At 38.0% G+C, this 17,750-nt stretch overlaps 1 protein-coding gene across 3 annotated transcripts in view; it reads right to left on the bottom strand.

Moving 5' to 3' along the window:
* Nucleotides 1-11,599, bottom strand: part of LOC133648942 (lysophosphatidic acid receptor 4-like) — a 42,693-nt gene extending 31,094 nt beyond the window's left edge. For all 3 annotated transcript variants that reach the window (XM_062045518.1, XM_062045517.1, XM_062045516.1), the window contains exon 1: nt 11,431-11,599. The gene's annotated coding sequence lies outside the window, so the exon portion shown is untranslated. The remainder of the gene's footprint in view (nt 1-11,430) is intronic.
* Between the last annotated feature and the right edge of the window lie 6,151 nt (nt 11,600-17,750).

Genomic DNA, 17,750 nt, shown 5'->3' with positions numbered 1-17,750 from the left:
GCAACTTAAAATGATTCAATTAAATTTGATTAAATTAAATGATTTGTTCCATGAAATTGGATGAATGTATTCCCAACAGTCTACTACAGGGTTGTCAAACTCGTTTTCATGGAAAAGCACGTCGCAGTTATGATTGCCATTAGAGGACTGCTTGTAACAGCGAATAATATATGAATTTGCCTATGCATTTGATTATTATTTATATATTTTTATGTACACTGTCAAAAGAAAATCTTAAAACTCGATCACCAGAATTTTACTGTAAAATTGTGTTTTTTTTATATTACATATTACGGCAAATGGAAAAAAACATTACCACTATTTATAAAAAAAAACAACAACTGGCAGCTAAGTCACAAGAACGTTACTGTAAATGTACTGTGGTTTTTACAACATATATACCGCTGTTTGTTATTTTTTTATTCTGGCAACTGAGCTGCTCATTTTTACTGCCAAAAAAATATTTTCTACTGTTTTTCCATTTACAATACACCATAAAAACAACAACCGTAGATTTTTCTGTGAAAAAACAGTAAAAAAGCAAGACTGTAAATACCACCATAAATTTTGCCATAAAATATTTTGTCATTTTTTACAGTGAATAATTTGCTTTGGAATAATAAATCAAACAGATTTTTGAGGAATTATTTTTATTTTAACTTTTTTTTTTTAATTGTTTGGAAATATTGATAATATTTGCTGCAATATTGGATAATATTAAAGTTTCATGGACTACATGTATTTTGTTCCCCGTCAAAATGGAAAGAACAAATACATTTAGTAATAAAAGACTAAGTACTTTATTGACATATTTTTCCAGGAGTCCGCCTGGCCCCCTGTGGTCTACTGTCTTTGTTTCTTTTCACCAAACAACTTCCAGTAAGTTAGACTTTGTTGTCCTGTCCAGTGTTTCTTTGAGTCAGTTGGCCAGTTGAGGGCAACGGTTGCTCAATCAATCTATCATGCTTTGACTACTTTTTTCCCCACCAATGGGAAGGTTGTGTCCTGTTTCTTTGCCTGTTTAATTTAATCTTCAAAGCACATTCAAATGAGAAACAACATAACAGGATGACAAAATAATTGAATTGTTGCTACATCCTTATGCTGCACCTCAGGGATTTTGGGCCCCATGAAAATAATCTTTACAGGGCCCCCTGTATTATAATTTCATCATCATTAGGGGCCTCTCTGGGCCCCCCTCCATCCTGGGCCCCTAGAATCCGTCTCCTTTACCCCCCCCTTTTCGGCGCCCCTGCTGCACCTACATAGACCATATAGACCAGGGGTGGGCAATTAATTTTTACCGGGGGCCGCATGAGCTACCCGAGCACTGCTGGAGGGCCACATCGACAATATTTCAATTAAATTTTGCTCAATATTATTTTTGATATATACCGTAAGATAAATAATAATAATAATAATAATAATAGTAATACTTCAACATAGTGTGTGTAACAGCATTCCATGACTAATATATATAAATTAACATTAATAATAAATGACAGTAAAATAAGCACACGTATGACTGAGGAGTCATAGTGTAACTTTGTGTGGTGTTTGAGTTGTCCGACTTTTTGTGTGGCCATAAACGCACCAGTGGTTTAGTGCTATGCGTGTTGGTGACAGATGACAAGTTGGTTTTGGCCTGGTTTGTACAGCAGAAAATGACTAGTTTTTCGAGATAGAATTGTTTTACTCATGTTTTTGGTGTGGTTATGTCCGAATATAAACAGTTTTGTTCAATAAAGTGATCGATATAATTCCTGTCCTCGAAGCATCTCGATAGACGTTACAATAATTGAACGGTGTTCAATTGAACGGTGTTGACGAACACCATTAGGGCCGCTTGTTGTCACTGTCACTCAAAGTTGCATTGCAAAATTCCATAGAATAAATATGTTTATTTTGTTTATAATTCAGATGGGATTTGATTTGGTGCGCGGCATATACTTGCTGCGCGCAGCGGACGCTTGAGCAGTGCGCAATTGCGCAGGCACGCACCTTAGGTGAGGGGACGTTGCTTTGCAGTTCATGTGTTGTTGAAAACACGGCATTCCTCATCAACTTTTCTCTTTTTGGCGTCTCGGGTGTAAACCGTGCATCACTTGTCGCTGCATGTACACCTTCACTCGCAGGTTACACACGGACACACGCCCATAAATAATACTTTTCAAAATAAAAGCAGCACAGTTGTATTGCGCGCAGGACATAGATGTTTTTTCAACTTTATTTTGTAATTGCAGTTGTTCACATTCACTCACAATCACGCACACGTCCACACGGAAGTAATACAAATAACGATTTTCAAAACAAAAGCAGCACCGTTGTATTGCACACTCGACATAGATACTTTTTAAAATGTATTTTGTAATTTATAATTGGCCTCACGCGGGCCGGACAGGGACGCACAAAGGGCCGGATGCGGCCCGCGGGCCGCAGAATGCCCAGGTCTGAACTAAACCAACCACTGGCTTCAAATCAAGTTTTGTGGTTGCGTTAGGTTTTGTAGATTCTTTTTAGACAAATTCCAAAGAATTTGGGGTATTCAGTCGCTGCAATAACAACTACAAAGACACAAATAAATAAATACAAAAGGTAATGTGTCATCATAGGTCTCAGGCAATCATAAAAATAAAGTATTATGTAACTAAATAAATTGACAAACATGATAATGCAGCTGAGATAGGCTCCAGCACCCCCCGCGACCCCAAAAAAGGGACAAGCGGTAGAAAATGGATGGATGGATGGATAAAAAATAAGGAAAAAGTAAATCTATTTAAGTAAAATGGGTTATACTTGTATAGCGCTTTTCTACCTTCAAGGTACTCAAAGCGCTTTGACACTATTTCCACATTCACCCATTCACACACACATTCACACACTGATGGCAGGAGCTGCCATGCAAGGTGCTAACCACGACCCATCAGGAGCAAGGGTGAAGTGTCTTGTTCAAGGATACAACAGACGTGACGAGGTTGGTAGAAGGTGGGGATTGAACCAGGAACCCTCAGGTTGCTGGCACGACCACTCTCCCAACAGTGACACGCCGTCCCCAAAGTATGTCAAATACATTCCAAAAGACAAACAAATACATATTGACATATATCACAGCAAGAAAAACATGTATTATGTACATGATAGGTCTCAGGCAAGAGTAGAATTCAACTATAATGAAACAAAAGAAGTCAATTACACAATAACAAAATAAATCATTAAAAAGTACATTTAGTTCATTGAATCCACATTTCCACCGTGAAACATGAATACAAATATTGCAGCAAGAAAGAATGTATTATGAAAAATCGGTCTCAGTCAATAGTAAAAAAAAACAAAAAACATACTGGATATGTAACAAAATAAAATGAAAATATGATAATGGTAGATAAATGAAAATTGTGTCGCACTACATTGATTGATTGATTGAGACTTTTATTAGTAGGTTGCACAGTGAAGTACATATTCCGTACAATTGACCACTAAATGGTAACACCCGAATAAGTTTTTCAACTTGTTTAAGTCTGTGTCCTTTTCTTTTTTATAATATGTGTCTTATATTAGATACAGCGCAGTGACTAAATATTTCACATGAAAGTGATTTTGCTGTGTATTATTGTTTTGTATTCTAAACATGATATGCATATATTTTTTGATTAATCAGTCCTCTTATTTGCATTGCACAGTCCTTGACAAATCGGTATAGTAAGTGACCACAGAGTCCAAAGTGCAGGGGCACTGCAGCTAAACACAACGCCTCATGGGTCGGAAACTAGCTGCATTGTTTCTTACTCTTCTTTATCCACTTTTTTTTTTTTTTTTTTTTATTTTTGAGCCATAATTGATTTGTTCCAGGCAGTTTTGAAGTGGTTACAATGCTTCACTTCACTTGCTGTCTCTCTGGTATCATCTGTTGGATGTATCTGGTATTGCAACTACAAAAGTGGAAGTCAATAAGGGTACTGTGGATGGGAGCATATTCATTGACAGTAAGAGTCATATGTGGAAACATGCAGCTGCCAGTATTAATAACATGATGACTCTTGTGGGCAAACAAGTACATTTTTGTTTCATCTGACCACAGAACTTTCCTCAAGAAGGTATTATCTTTTTCCCCATGTAATGTCAGATGAAACAAACATGTAGCTGTTTGGCCACAATACCCAGCAATATGTTTGGAGGAGAAAAGGTGAGTCCTTTAATCCCAGGATCACCAAACCTACCGTCAAGCATGGTGGTGGTAGTATTATGCTCTGGGCCTGTTTTGCTGCCAATGGAACTGGTGCTTTAAATGGGACAATGAAAAAAGAAGGATTATCTTCAAATTCTTCAGGACAACCTAAAATCATCAGCCCGGAGATTGGGTCTTGGGCACAGTTGGGTGTTCCAAAAGGACAATGACCCCAAACACACGTCAAAAGTGGTAAAGGAATGGCTAAACCAGGCTAGAATTAAGGTTTTAGAATGGCCTTCCAATGTCCTAACTTAAACGTGTGGACAATGCTGAAGAAACAAGTCAATGTCAGAAAACTAACAAATTGAGTTGAACTGCACCAATTTTGTCAAAAGGAGTGGTCAAAAATTCAACCAGAAGCTTGCCAGAAGCTTGTGGATGGCTACCAAGAGCGCCTTATTGCAGTGAAACTTCCCAAGAGACATGTAACCAAATATTAACATTGCTGTATGTATACTTTTGACCCAGCAGGTTTGCTCACATTTTCAGTAGACCCATAATAAATTCATAAAAGAACCTTACTTCATGAATGGTTTTTTTCACCAACAAGTATGTGTTCCAATCACTCTATCACAAAAAAATAAGTGTTGTAAAAATTATTGGAAACTCAAGACATGACATTATGTTCTTTACAAGTGTATGTAAACTTTTAATCGTGACTGTGTGTGTGTATGTATATATATATATATATATATATATATATATATATATATATATATATATATATATATATATATATATATATATATATATATATATATATATACACACTACCGTTCAAAAGTTTGGGGTCACATTAAAATGTCCTTATTTTTCAATGAAGATAACTTTAAACTAGTCTTAACTTTAAAGAAGTACACTCTATACATTGCTAATGTGGTAAATGACTATTCTAGCTGCAAATGTCTGGTTTTTGATGCAATATCTACATAGGTGTATTTCCATTTCCAGCAACAATCACTCCAGTGTTCTAATGGTACAATGTGTTTGCTCATTGGCTCAGAAGGCTAATTGATGATTAGAAAACCCTTGTGCAATCATGTTCACACATCTGAAAACAGTTTAGCTCGTTACAGAAGCTACACAACTGACCTTCCTTTCAGCAGATTGAGTTTCTGGAGCATCACATTTGTGGGGTCAATTAAACGCTCAAAATGGCCAGAAAAAGAGAACTTTCATCTGAAACGCGACAGTCTATTCTTGTTCTTAGAAATGAAGGCTATTCCACAAAATTGTTTGGGTGACCCCAAACTTTTGAACGGTAGTGTATATATATATATATATATATATATATATATATATATATATATACACATACATACATACATATACATATATACATATACACATAAATATACACATAAATATATATATATACACATAAATATATATACATATATATATATATATATATATACACATAAATATATATATATATATATATATATATATATATATACATATATATATATATATATATATATATATATATATATATATATATATATATATACACACATATATATGTATCCATATATAATTTAGTAACAGACACATTTATAACAATATTTAATATGTACAATATTTTGGTAATTTTAGGCATGCTAACAATTACTGGAACTTATTTCCTGGGCACATTTTTTTCGGTACCCATAGAAACACAATTCGTATTTCCAGCAACAAATCTGTGAGGGTTCTAATCATAGCAGACTTGGTAACAGACAAAGATGATTACTTTTGGACAAACGAGGATTCACAAACTGGAGGATAAACTGCTGGTTAGAGGTGCTAAGCGAGCACAAAGAGAGGGTAAAATATTCAAGCAGACGGAAGCTGGCGTTTCTGGCAAAGAGAAAACAACGAAAGACGAACTGTTCGCTCCAACAAACCCTGCAGTGCTACAACATGTTTCAATCCACCCGAAATCAACTGGAAACACGGCCATTGAGTAAGTCACTATAATATTTACTATTTTACATGCAGCGCATCATGTTTGTTAGTACAACTACATACACCAGGGGTCCCCAAACTTTTTGACTCGGGGGCCACATTGGGTTAAAAAAATTTGGCCGGGGGCCAGGCTGTGTGTGTGTGTATATATATATATATATATATATATATATATATATATATATATATAAATAAAGATACATACATTGTCTTTATATACATTGTCTTTATAATCCGTTTTGTCATTGTACATCAATTAACATTAATGTTCATCAACATTTATCATTGTCATGTTATCGATGGGAAAATTCATTTTTAGACAATATGCTTTGCCTGAGCGGCTAGGAGACACCGAGAGTAACAAGCGGTAGAAAATGGATTAGAAAGGAAAGATTAAAAAAGTAAAAAATAAATAAATATTTTTTTTTTTTTTTTTTAAAAAACAACTTTTTTTTTAACTTGGGACTTCACTGGGGCCGGATTTTGGATGTTGGGGGCCGTAGTTTGGGGACCCCTGACATACACTCTCAAGCTGGCTCTGTACAAACAAAACATAAAATGTGGGCTAATATTTTACAGATACTGTAATATAATTGTTCATGATTTTCAGTGAGAACAAATTGGTGTCCTATGGCATTGTGTTGTGTATTAGAAAATAAAAAGTCTGTGAGCATGGCAATGTGTTACTTTGCTACAAAAACAGTTCCTCAGTGTTCACTCTTACAATAACAATGTCGCTATTGCTTGGTTATTATACATGTCACGGAAGGTAAATGATGTTCTTGGATACATTTTTGGAGTGATTTAGAGGCATAATAAATTGCTCTCGTTAGCAGCATTGCGAGCCAATTATCACAAATTTATTACAAAACACACAGAAAAATATATATACATATGTGTTGTTGTCTCTCATAAGGGTTGTGAAAATGCAGTTCCCCTTTAAAGCCCATTAATGGTTGAACACGGGGAAGACAACAGAATGTGACGGACACAAACCGTGAATAGCATGACTACATACCAGAGCCCTTTGCCGTATATCATGTTTATTAGTGCATCAATTTCTTGAGGATCGTTTTATTATTTGTGCATGGAATCATGGGCTTTCTGCCATATTAAACAAACGTTAGACAAAATACTGAGCCGATCGTATTCTCCCACTGCTAAAGTTGAAAGGTTCAAGGAGCTCACATGAAAGATGTGGAAACATTTGATTACACAAAGAATATCCACATGTCATCTGGCATTACACTGTGTATATGTCACACAAATAATGTAATAGTGTTATTTTAACTTACAAGAAGTACTAACACATTATTTTTCAAACTACATTTAAGTATCTCACTGAGATTAATATTTACAACCACATGGTCAATGAAATAAATTATTTTGTGGTTTGCGTTGGAGCAGAACATAATGCAGCCATAATTTACCCAACCATAATGTCTCCCACAGATGGAAGAAGAAAGTGTGCTTGGAGATAGGAGCCACCAACTCATGCAAGTCTTGCGGAGCCTGGAGACCAACATTTTCTGAGGTCAGCAAAACCAACAATTCCAAGAGAACAAGTATCCAAACAAACGTGCAGCTGAGCTGAGCCCATTGAGAAGTTGGGAATCTCTTGAGTCTGCTGAGGCCAGCGTAACACCAGAATGGCCTCCAGTCCCAGCAGCCCTAGCAGGAGCAGAGAGGCCGAGTATCAAGAAGCTGGTGGACGCAGCTCACTTAGAACCTTGACATTCACCGACATCCAGGCAAGCATACTTCCTTCCACTTGAAGAAGCCAGTTTAGAGCCACAAGACTGTCAACCAAAGCTAGCTGGACCAGAAACACATTGGAAGGTTTGTTGGGGATGTGAGCCAAAGGGCCCAAAGGCTGAGTATGAAACAAAAACCAAAAAGCAGAGAAAAATTAAGGTAAACCACTAGTACACAGGTGTCAAACTCAAGGCCCGGGGGCCAGATCTGGCCCGCAAACACCTGGAAACGACATGTGTCAATAAAGTACTTATTTTCTCACTAAATGTAATGGATTTTTTAAAATTTTGACAGAAAAAAAATATGTACTGCTTGAAATTGCATTCATTTTCAACTTTAATAGTATCTATTATTGCAACAAATATTACAGTATATTATCATACTTTCCAAACATTTCTTGTCTAAATAAAAATAAATACTTAAATATCTGCTTGACTTATGATTTTACAGCAAACTAACCATCAAATTAATAAAAATTACAATAAATGTTGCGGTGTTCTTTACAGCATATTACTCTAAATTGAAAAAACTACCAGTTTTTTGCAATAAAATTCTGATGATTGAACTGCCAGTTTTTGACTGTAAAATCTACAGATGTTTTTAACAGTGGATTACTGTGAATGGAAAGACGGTACATTTGTTTTTTACGGTAGAGAAACTGGCAGCTAAATTGCCAGAATATAAATAATATATATAAATATTTTACAGTAACATTTAGTAAATGTTTACTATAAAATCGACAGTCTACTTAATAAAAAATATATAATTAATAATGAAATCCAGAGGCACATTATACAATTCATACAACATGCTGTTTATAAGCGGCCCTCTGATGGCAGCCATAACTGCGATGTGGCCCTCAATGAAAACGAGTTTGACCTCCCAGAACTAGTATATTATTTTGCGTCCTTTTCTAGTGAAGTTTTCTTGCTGGAATTGTACTTTGGGTTAAGTTTAATTGTGCTTGAGAAAATGCTAAAAGAACATGAATCCATCCTTAATCTGTGGGAACACACAGGGGCCTGCCAGGTTTAAATCCCAGGATTTAAACTCATGGCCCGGGGGTCAAATCTGGCCCGCCAAATCGTTTTATGTGGGCCGCAAAAGCCTGGAAATAATATTTGTCAACAAAGTACTTTATCTTTCTAACTATACACATTAATTCTTTCAATTTTGACAGAAATATTGCATGTACTGCACAATTACATTCCGTTTAATCTTGAGAATTATTTGTCAATGCAAAGACCTTTGTCAGCACAGGGCGTCCGAAGTGCGGGCAGCTACTCAAGTTTTGTTATCTCGCAGCATATTTTAAACATACTGTCTAACGTTTGTTTACTACGGCAAACAGCCATACAACGATCCTCTAAAAACATTAGGAATGATAAAAAAAAAAAAATGTGAATCAATGAGAAAAAAGCTGACAAGTTGTTACTAATAACACAGGGGTGTCTCAACTTTTTCCACCAAGGGAACAAGTCAAAGTATTTGAGGGCCATTTTGAAAAGTTTTTTTTAATTTTACTTTATAGTATGTGGCCCTTGGTGGAAAAAAATTGTGAAAAAGCCGTGATCACGCTGGAGTATTTATTTGAGGTTCACATGAAACTGTCATCTGACTCATGTGAGCAGGTTACTGTATAAACACATGTTATAAGTTACACAAATTATTTTATATTTGGGGTCATCAGTCACCCACCTCTTCTAAAGTTTTACGTATCATTGTAGCGACTATATTTTCAAACAGGGTGCAGCCTCTGTTCCATTCTCGGAGACACAACATTGTGAGGCTCACAATCATTCTGCGGTTTGCTCGAAACACATGGAAAAAAAGCATCCCCTATTGACTTGGGATTGGTCAGACCATGGCAGTGATGGGCAAGCTACTTGGTAAATGTAATAAGCTGAGGTACAGGTTGCTCTCGATTAAATGTATCTAAGCTACAGAGGAAGCTATCCCCTCACAATTGTAGTAAGCTACACTGCAAACGTAGCTTGCTAGATCAAAGCTGATTGATTGACTGAAACTTTTATTAGTAGATTGCACAGTGCAGTACATATTTCGTACAATTGACCACTAAATGGTAACCCGAATACGTTTTTCAACTTGTTTAAGTCGGGGTCCACGTTAATCAATTTAAGCTACATTTATATATTTTATATCTAAGGGCCCACATGTATAATACAAATGTTAAAATACCAGAGTGTACAAGTGGACCCAATAAAAGTTAATTACTGTTAACGATCTGTCATTTAGCTGGGGACATCCTACAACTACCTCTAGGGGTCCCCACACCCCACTGTATGTATTTATTTATGTGGCCTAAACAAAGTACACCATGTCCTAGAAGACAACGCCACCCTCAATTGAAAGGATGAGGAAATCCTATAGCAAATTACTTATATCTAGGCCAGGGCAATATCCCCACATTAGCTGTCCCGAATGACCAGGACGACAGAGGCTGATGTACAAATCTAAGGAACAATTTTATTCATTCAATACAGTAGTAAAAGTTACCACAGGAGGAGTCTGGTGTAGAGGATTTACCACATAAAGTTTGATGGGCTGCAGTGTAGGACAATGGTCAATGGCTAGTTGGGATAGGGTTACCCAGGGGGCTAGGCCGGAAAGAGTTACTGATGATAGGGCCTAGTCAGAAGACTCAAGGCCAATAGGAGGCATGCAATCCACTGCAAGTCCACAGCACACAAACTAATAGTGTAAAACCAAATAAACGATAAGGGTATAATGACTTCAAATAAAACAAACCATAAATCAAATATGCAATCAATCTGACTTAGGATAAGCCTGTACGTCTATAACCCTCACACCATTGCACGTGGCCCGAATGAATAAATTAAACATATTTTTACATTGGCGGTGGGAAAAACAGTGATAAATAGTGCGCTCTTCCTTGCACTCCTCCCTGTGGGCAGGTATCATGACATCAGTAAAAAGCAATACAATTCAACAAATACATCAATAATATACACTAAAATATCTGAAAATACACATTATCAAAATAAAGTTCAATACCTTTTAAAACCAGGCCTGTCAGCTAATACTGGAGACTGGAGAGACTGACCGGGTAACTAAAAGCTATAGGCATAGTAAAAGTTGCAATGAGCCAGATGGACTTGAATGTATGATATTCAAATGACATGTTCCCCATACCTGAAACCGCTACTACTGGTAACCAATCACACAGTACACTTCAGGGCTACAACCAGAGCTTTAAAGCTCAAACACACGAGCACACGAAAGGGGTGCACATATTGGTAAAATGGGATAATCAAAATGGAGTAGCCCAACGAAGGTAATTCTAAAAGCTACACCCACCACACTATCGGGCAGGCAGTGTATGTGCACAAAACTCCCCCCTTCTACCAGTGTATTGGGTTTCTGGTTCACACTATAAAAGGGGTTTGTGCATTATTATTAAAATGTAATGGTTGCAAACATCAAACAAAACTCATAAAACCAAAATCAACACCTACCCAGTAGCTAGCAGGTCCGCTCACCAAACACTCAAAGTCAGGCTTTGGGGTGAAGGGAAGGCCGCAGGGCTTCCTCTCTTATTTATAGCCTCCCCAGGGCCCTAAAGGGCTACCCGTTCTAGCACCCTCTACCTGTCACATTTAGTTTGCCTTTTCTTTGGCCCACCCCTATATAATAATAGGGATTGCTCTGTCTCTGACTCCTTTGTCGTCATGTGACATGCATGAGTGTGTGTATGTTTATGATTTTGCTTACTCATTTTGAGATCCCTTATCTTGCCTCTGATTGGCCAGTCCGTAATGTTTCCGCCCTAACCTTAGCCAATCGTGACTCATCATACGAACACCAACCAATCATCATGGATTTTCTCCGTATGTATGGATGTTCTCATTTATCCAGGTCATTGTGTTTTCTCCATATTTTTTTTTGCATGGATTTGCAATCCCTTTTTTCTCTTTGTAGCTTGTAGCTTTGATGTAAGCTACCTAGCTACAAGGGTCTAAAAGTAGCTCAGCTACAGGAAAAGCTACTCGTTAAAAAGGTAGCTAAGCTACCGCCAAGCGACTAGAAAATGTAGCTAAGCTACATTGTAGCTTGTTACTGCCCATCACTAGACCGTGGCGAGCTCAAGCACATTGCTACTTTGAATATAATTTTCGTACTTATAAGGGGGTGTGGTCTGGGCGTGGTCTGGATGTGCCAAGCCACGCCCAAATCACGCTACATAACAATAAATAAATAAATAAATAAATATACCTCTCTCTTTCGTATATCATCAGATGGCCAACTCCATGTCGTGTAGCCACGCCCTCGTCTCCGGTCCTAAATCGAAGATTGGTCTGTTTCCAGGATGCAGCGAGCCTCAAGCTGGCAGACCAAGGTACAAGCCAAGATCAAGACCAAGGCAGAGAACATCCTCTTCAGGACGGCCGGAAGTGGCGCAGGCGATTCAGCGAGGTCCATAGATGGTGTGGTAGGTTTTCTCCTGTTACACAGCCTCCTGGGTCCTGGATGTATCGGTAGATGCGGTAGGGCCCAGCGGTCTCCCAGGTCTATTTCCAGGATGCAGCCAGCCTCGAGCTGGCAGACCAAGGTACAAGCCAAGATCAAGACCAAGGTAGAGAACATCCTCTTCAGGACGGCCGGACACCCCCACCGTCGAAAACCAAGGTCTGTCAGTGCTCCAACTTAACGTTGAGGGCCTTACCATCGCCAAGCTCGAAGTCATCAGGCATCTTGCCGATTCCAATAAATATACCATAAGTATGTAAACAAATATTACATTTATTATTAATGATTGTTTCTGTTTTTTTTAATTGTTAAAGATATTTATGATAATTGTTTGCAAGTGATTAGCATTGGTAATTTTACAAGGCAATTTAGAACACTGTGCAGTTGGTTAGTGCTTGTGCCTCATAGCGAGAAGGTCCTGGATTCGATTCCCGAGTTTGGGGTCTTTCTGTGTGGCGTTTGCATGTTCTCCAAGTGACTGCGTGGGTTCTCGCCGGGTACTCCAGCTTCATCCCACCTCCAAAGACATGCACCTGGGGATAGGCTGATTGTCAACACTAAATTAGCCCTAGTGTGTGAATGTGAGTGTGATTGTTAACATCGGACTGTCTGCCCCGCAGGATGAATTTTGAGGGTCAGTCATAGACAATTTAGAGTGAAAAGCAAATTTAATTTTCATTCGCTTCAAGACTCTCCCGAAGGACAGTGCGGCAAAGACACAACAAACTCCCTTCTTGTCTCTCATGGACACAACCTTTTGTTGTTGACTTTGGACTAGCGACTGCACAACATCAAGGCCGCGGAATAGACACACGCGGCAAGCTTTCACACACACATGCATCCACAAAAATATACGCCACACACACATACCCCACCCCCCACCCAACACCTTTGACGCAAATCCCTTAGGAGTGATGGACGGATGGGCAGCGCCTGAAGAGCTGCAGCCTGCCACCGTTGCCCCCACTCCCTCCCCTCTGTTGCAAGTCTCGAGATGTTGTAATATGTGTATGTGCTTCGCTATGGAGGTTTTTTCCCACTCCAGACTGAGCCCTCTTAGGAGCCCGGTCTAGATTGTATTGTTTTACTCATCTTTCCCCAACGTTTACCTTTTTTCCATCTTTTATGGGGTGCCTTGTGGCGACCCATCAGCGTTCCTGTTCTGTAACCCTGTACACTGTTTGTTTGTCTAATCTTGATCGGGTTCGTGCTGAAAACAAAGTGTTGTTGTACTTGTGCAATGACAATAAAGACCTACTTACCTATGTTGTCTATCTGTGATGGCCCTGCGATGAGGTGGCGACTTGTTCATGGGGTACCCTTTCGCCCAGGTGCAGCTGGGATAGGCTCCAGCCCCCCACCTGCGACACTGAAAGGGACAAAAAGATAGAAAATGGATGGATGGAACACCTACAAATATGCCATTTATATAGACAGCTAAAAAATACATTTCACTTAAACATCTGATATAAAATACGCATAACATACGTTCTCAGGCTCAACAAAAGTAAAGACGGGCACTTTCAACCCCTTAATGCAAAGGTGTCAAACTAATTTTAGCTCAGGGGATTCATGGAGGAAAATCTATTCCGAAGTGGGCCGGAATGGTAAAATCATGGCATGATAACTTAAAAATCAAGACAACTTCAGGTTGTTTTTTTGTTTTACCTTGGCCAAAAATAGAACAAGCACATTCTGAAAACGTACAAATCACAAATAATCCTCTAGACAAAACACTTCAAATTTGTTGAAAATTCAGAGGAAATTGGTGCAGTTTCAAAAACACAATGAGCTTAGACTTCAGGTCAGTGTATCTACAAAGCCAGGATTTTTCATGTCCACATATCAATCCATAGCTAACTCAACATACCATAAGAAACAGAGGTAAAAAACTATTCAAAAGGGTTAAGTTCACTTTTCTCGTGTTTGACAGAGACATTTTGGGGCAACGAGGGTGCCAAATGACGATGTGTTCGAAGCAGAAGACATAAAACAGTAGGTTTTAAGTTTCATGTGGGTCAAGGAGGAGGAGCCACAGTCCCCTTTTACGGAGTACCTCTTGCTTGGCCCCGGTATAAACCGTTTGCTTGCCTAACAGAATTGTTATAGTTTTTTTTTCGTTAAAAAAAAAAGCAGCTCATGTTTATACTTGGCAAAATCATCACGCGGGCCGGATAAAACCTGTTGAGGCCGCGGGCTGTACGTTTGACACCCCTGCCTTAATGGCAACAAACTGCTAAAAAATGTTCCACTAGAGAGCTTTGTCACCATCTTAAGGAATTTTATTAGACTGCATATAAACATTCACTTGGAACAGATAACAAGTTATAATACTTAGCTTGCCATTGTGTGTAATGTACTTTTCATTTATCTGACATTTTCAGGAAAGAAGTTGGACTTCAGCCGAGACGTGCTGGCCTTGATGCTGTACTCCTCCCCGAAGACTGATGAGGAAATAGTCCTTAGTTGTGCAGACTGGGTGGAGTGGGATAGTGGAGGGCCGCCTACTGCCCGGGCTGGTGTAGATATCGCTGATGGATGGATGGCAAGACTACACCCTTTCATTTTAACAACCAACTCAGTGCTTTCCTGTCTGCTGCCATACCACAAATTATAATATTAGACCGTGTGAGCATTTTTTAAAGTTGTGGATGGTCTGCGAGACCAGGTAAAGTGATCCATAGTCATTTCACCACAACTTTTTAGGGTTGGATGATAAAAGGTATTAATGATAAACCATTGTAAAAAAAAAACAAAAAAAAACGAACAGTTAGTAATACCATTTTAAATGATCGTAAAACTGTGATTGACACCAGCACTTTGATAAACTGACAGACCAGCGATACTTCTGTTTTACTGGAGAAGCAAGCATGCTAGCGTGCTAATTGCTGGCGAGCTAGCTTAAATGCAAACATTTACATGAATACACATGAACGTATTTCCCTAATCTAAATTTGTATAAACACATGGTTGTCTGAACATATTCAAGCATCCACATTGAACCTACAAGTTCAGAATAGATTCATACTGGAATTGCATATGACACGGAGGCAAGTGAAACCCATTGTTTTGTCTTTATTATTAAAATACACTCAAAACCTATACAAATTAAATAGTAGGAAGATGGTGTGTCTGTTTATTTTATTAATTTGTTAAATAAACCTAATAATAGTTAAAAGTTTTCAGTACTTTGAGCACATTCAATTTAACATTGTTTCCCAATACAGCGATGAGCTGAGAGGGAGGGGGCAAGCAAAGCAGAGGTCACCTTTGTATTTTGCTATCAATTCTTTCTTAAATTCAATAGTGTTTCTCGCCACCTTGATCAAAGTGATGGCCCTTGCAACTTTTTGGGCACCATGGTGGCTTATTTTTGCAATGTAAAAAAAGCACATAGACTCAGTTACTAAAGGGTGGTATTCTTTGGTCGGGTATTCAATTCTGACTACTTTGTTACGCATAGTGTTTGGCCACATTGTAACCAAGATAACAAACAAATATTTGCATTGATTATTATTGATTAGTATTTCTCTTTATTCTTACAGTTGTTTAAACTAAATAAAATACATGGTGCAAATGTAAGTAATCAAACAAACTACAATTAGCTGCATTTAAAACCCTTGCCTTCATTTATTAAACAGCGTTAAAGCTGAGTGTCCATTGATTTCAATGAGGGAGCATAGAGTGTGTTGTTCAACTGCGGCCAAACTGGATGAGTAACCCCTGGCTGCAGCCCGCAGATCGAGGAGGGGCTTATTTTCCCTAAATGTGGGCTGGTCTAAACGTTTAACCCATGGGTTCACCCCCGCGGGCTCCATCTGGTGGCGGAGATCCGGCACAGCACAATGACTTCATATGGAAAAAGGTTCATGTATTTGATAGACTTAGACATTCCTACTTTTAACTTGTCAAATGTATTTTTTTTTTACCATAACTGGACAGTCATTAGATAAATGGCTTTGTCCCACATATTGCACACTGAGCGCAGCAGCGATCTTGAAATATAAACCACTGCCTGAGCATTTTTCAAGTTGTGTTCCGTTGTTCTGAGTTGATGTAAGGAAATTTACAATGCTATAAGAGATGGTTTTTGTTCCGTAAAATAAATCATCTTTACATCTTTTATCTGTTATTGGAGACTGTACCCATATTCAGAGAGTAGCTGAAAATGAGCTTCCCCTACTTGAAAGACCAGCAGCCACCACTGCCGCAGGGGGCTCGGAATTCTCTGGTATGTTGATTAAGAGGTCCACGCTTCTTCTTACAGTAAGCAATTCTTCATCTTATTAAGGAATTTGGTGTTTGGTAGATCTTGTAAGAATGTGAGAGACCTGACCTCAACCCTATCAAACACATGAATTAAAAAAAGTAGGTCCATGCATCAAAAAACACTCCAAAATGTTGTGAAAAATCTTCTTGGAGGAGTTAAAACTTTTGTAGCTGTGTATGTTCTTCTATTTTCACTTTGCACACCACCTGTTCAGTTATGTTTATAATGTGATAGTGACTCACTGACAGTTACTGTACTAATCTAATAACTATTCATATTGCAATGGCAGTGAGATACATGAGCCGAAGATTTTAGTCTTCATTGATAAATAAAGATTTTAGTCTTCATTGATGATAAAGTTATAAAATTGGAAATTCAGTTGAACTGATCTGATCTGTTCGTATCACAAATCTATTGATCATATAGTAATTACTTGTTCGTTCGTGAAAAAAAGAAATAGCTTTCATGTAGTTTAGCTACTTCCGTGGTTTTATTGTAGCTTAGCTTCATTTCTTTGGTGGGTAGCTTCAGGGCAGTGAAGTTACATTTAATGTAGGATAACTTGGAACTTAGCTTGCTACTTTTTCCAAGTAGCTTACCCAAGTAGCTGCATTTTCACTTTCTGTAGTGGTAACATACAGTAGAGGCCAAAAGTTTGGACACACCTTCTCCTCATTCAATGTGTTTTCTTTATTTTCATGACTATTTACATTGTAGATTGTCACTGAAGGCATCAAAACTATGAATGAACACATGGGGAGTTATGTACTTAACAAAAAAAAAGGTGAAACAACTGAAAACATGTTTTATATTCTAGTTTCTTCAAAATACCCACTCTTTGCTCTGATTACTGCTTTGCACACTCTTGGCATTCGAGAGAATGCCAAGAGTGTGCAATAAAAGTAATCAGAGCAAAAGGTGGCTATTTTGAAGAAACTAGAATATAAAATGTATTTCACCTTTTTTTGTTAAGTACATAACTCTCCATGTGTTCATTTATAGTTTTGATGCCTTCAGTGACAATCTACAATGTAAATA

The sequence above is a fragment of the Entelurus aequoreus genome, linkage group LG04, assembly GCF_033978785.1.
Source record: "Entelurus aequoreus isolate RoL-2023_Sb linkage group LG04, RoL_Eaeq_v1.1, whole genome shotgun sequence".
In the NCBI taxonomy this organism is placed as follows: domain Eukaryota; kingdom Metazoa; phylum Chordata; class Actinopteri; order Syngnathiformes; family Syngnathidae; genus Entelurus; species Entelurus aequoreus.
The sequence above is the reverse complement of the archived record's forward strand: the minus strand, read 5'-3'. Positions and strand labels throughout refer to the sequence as shown.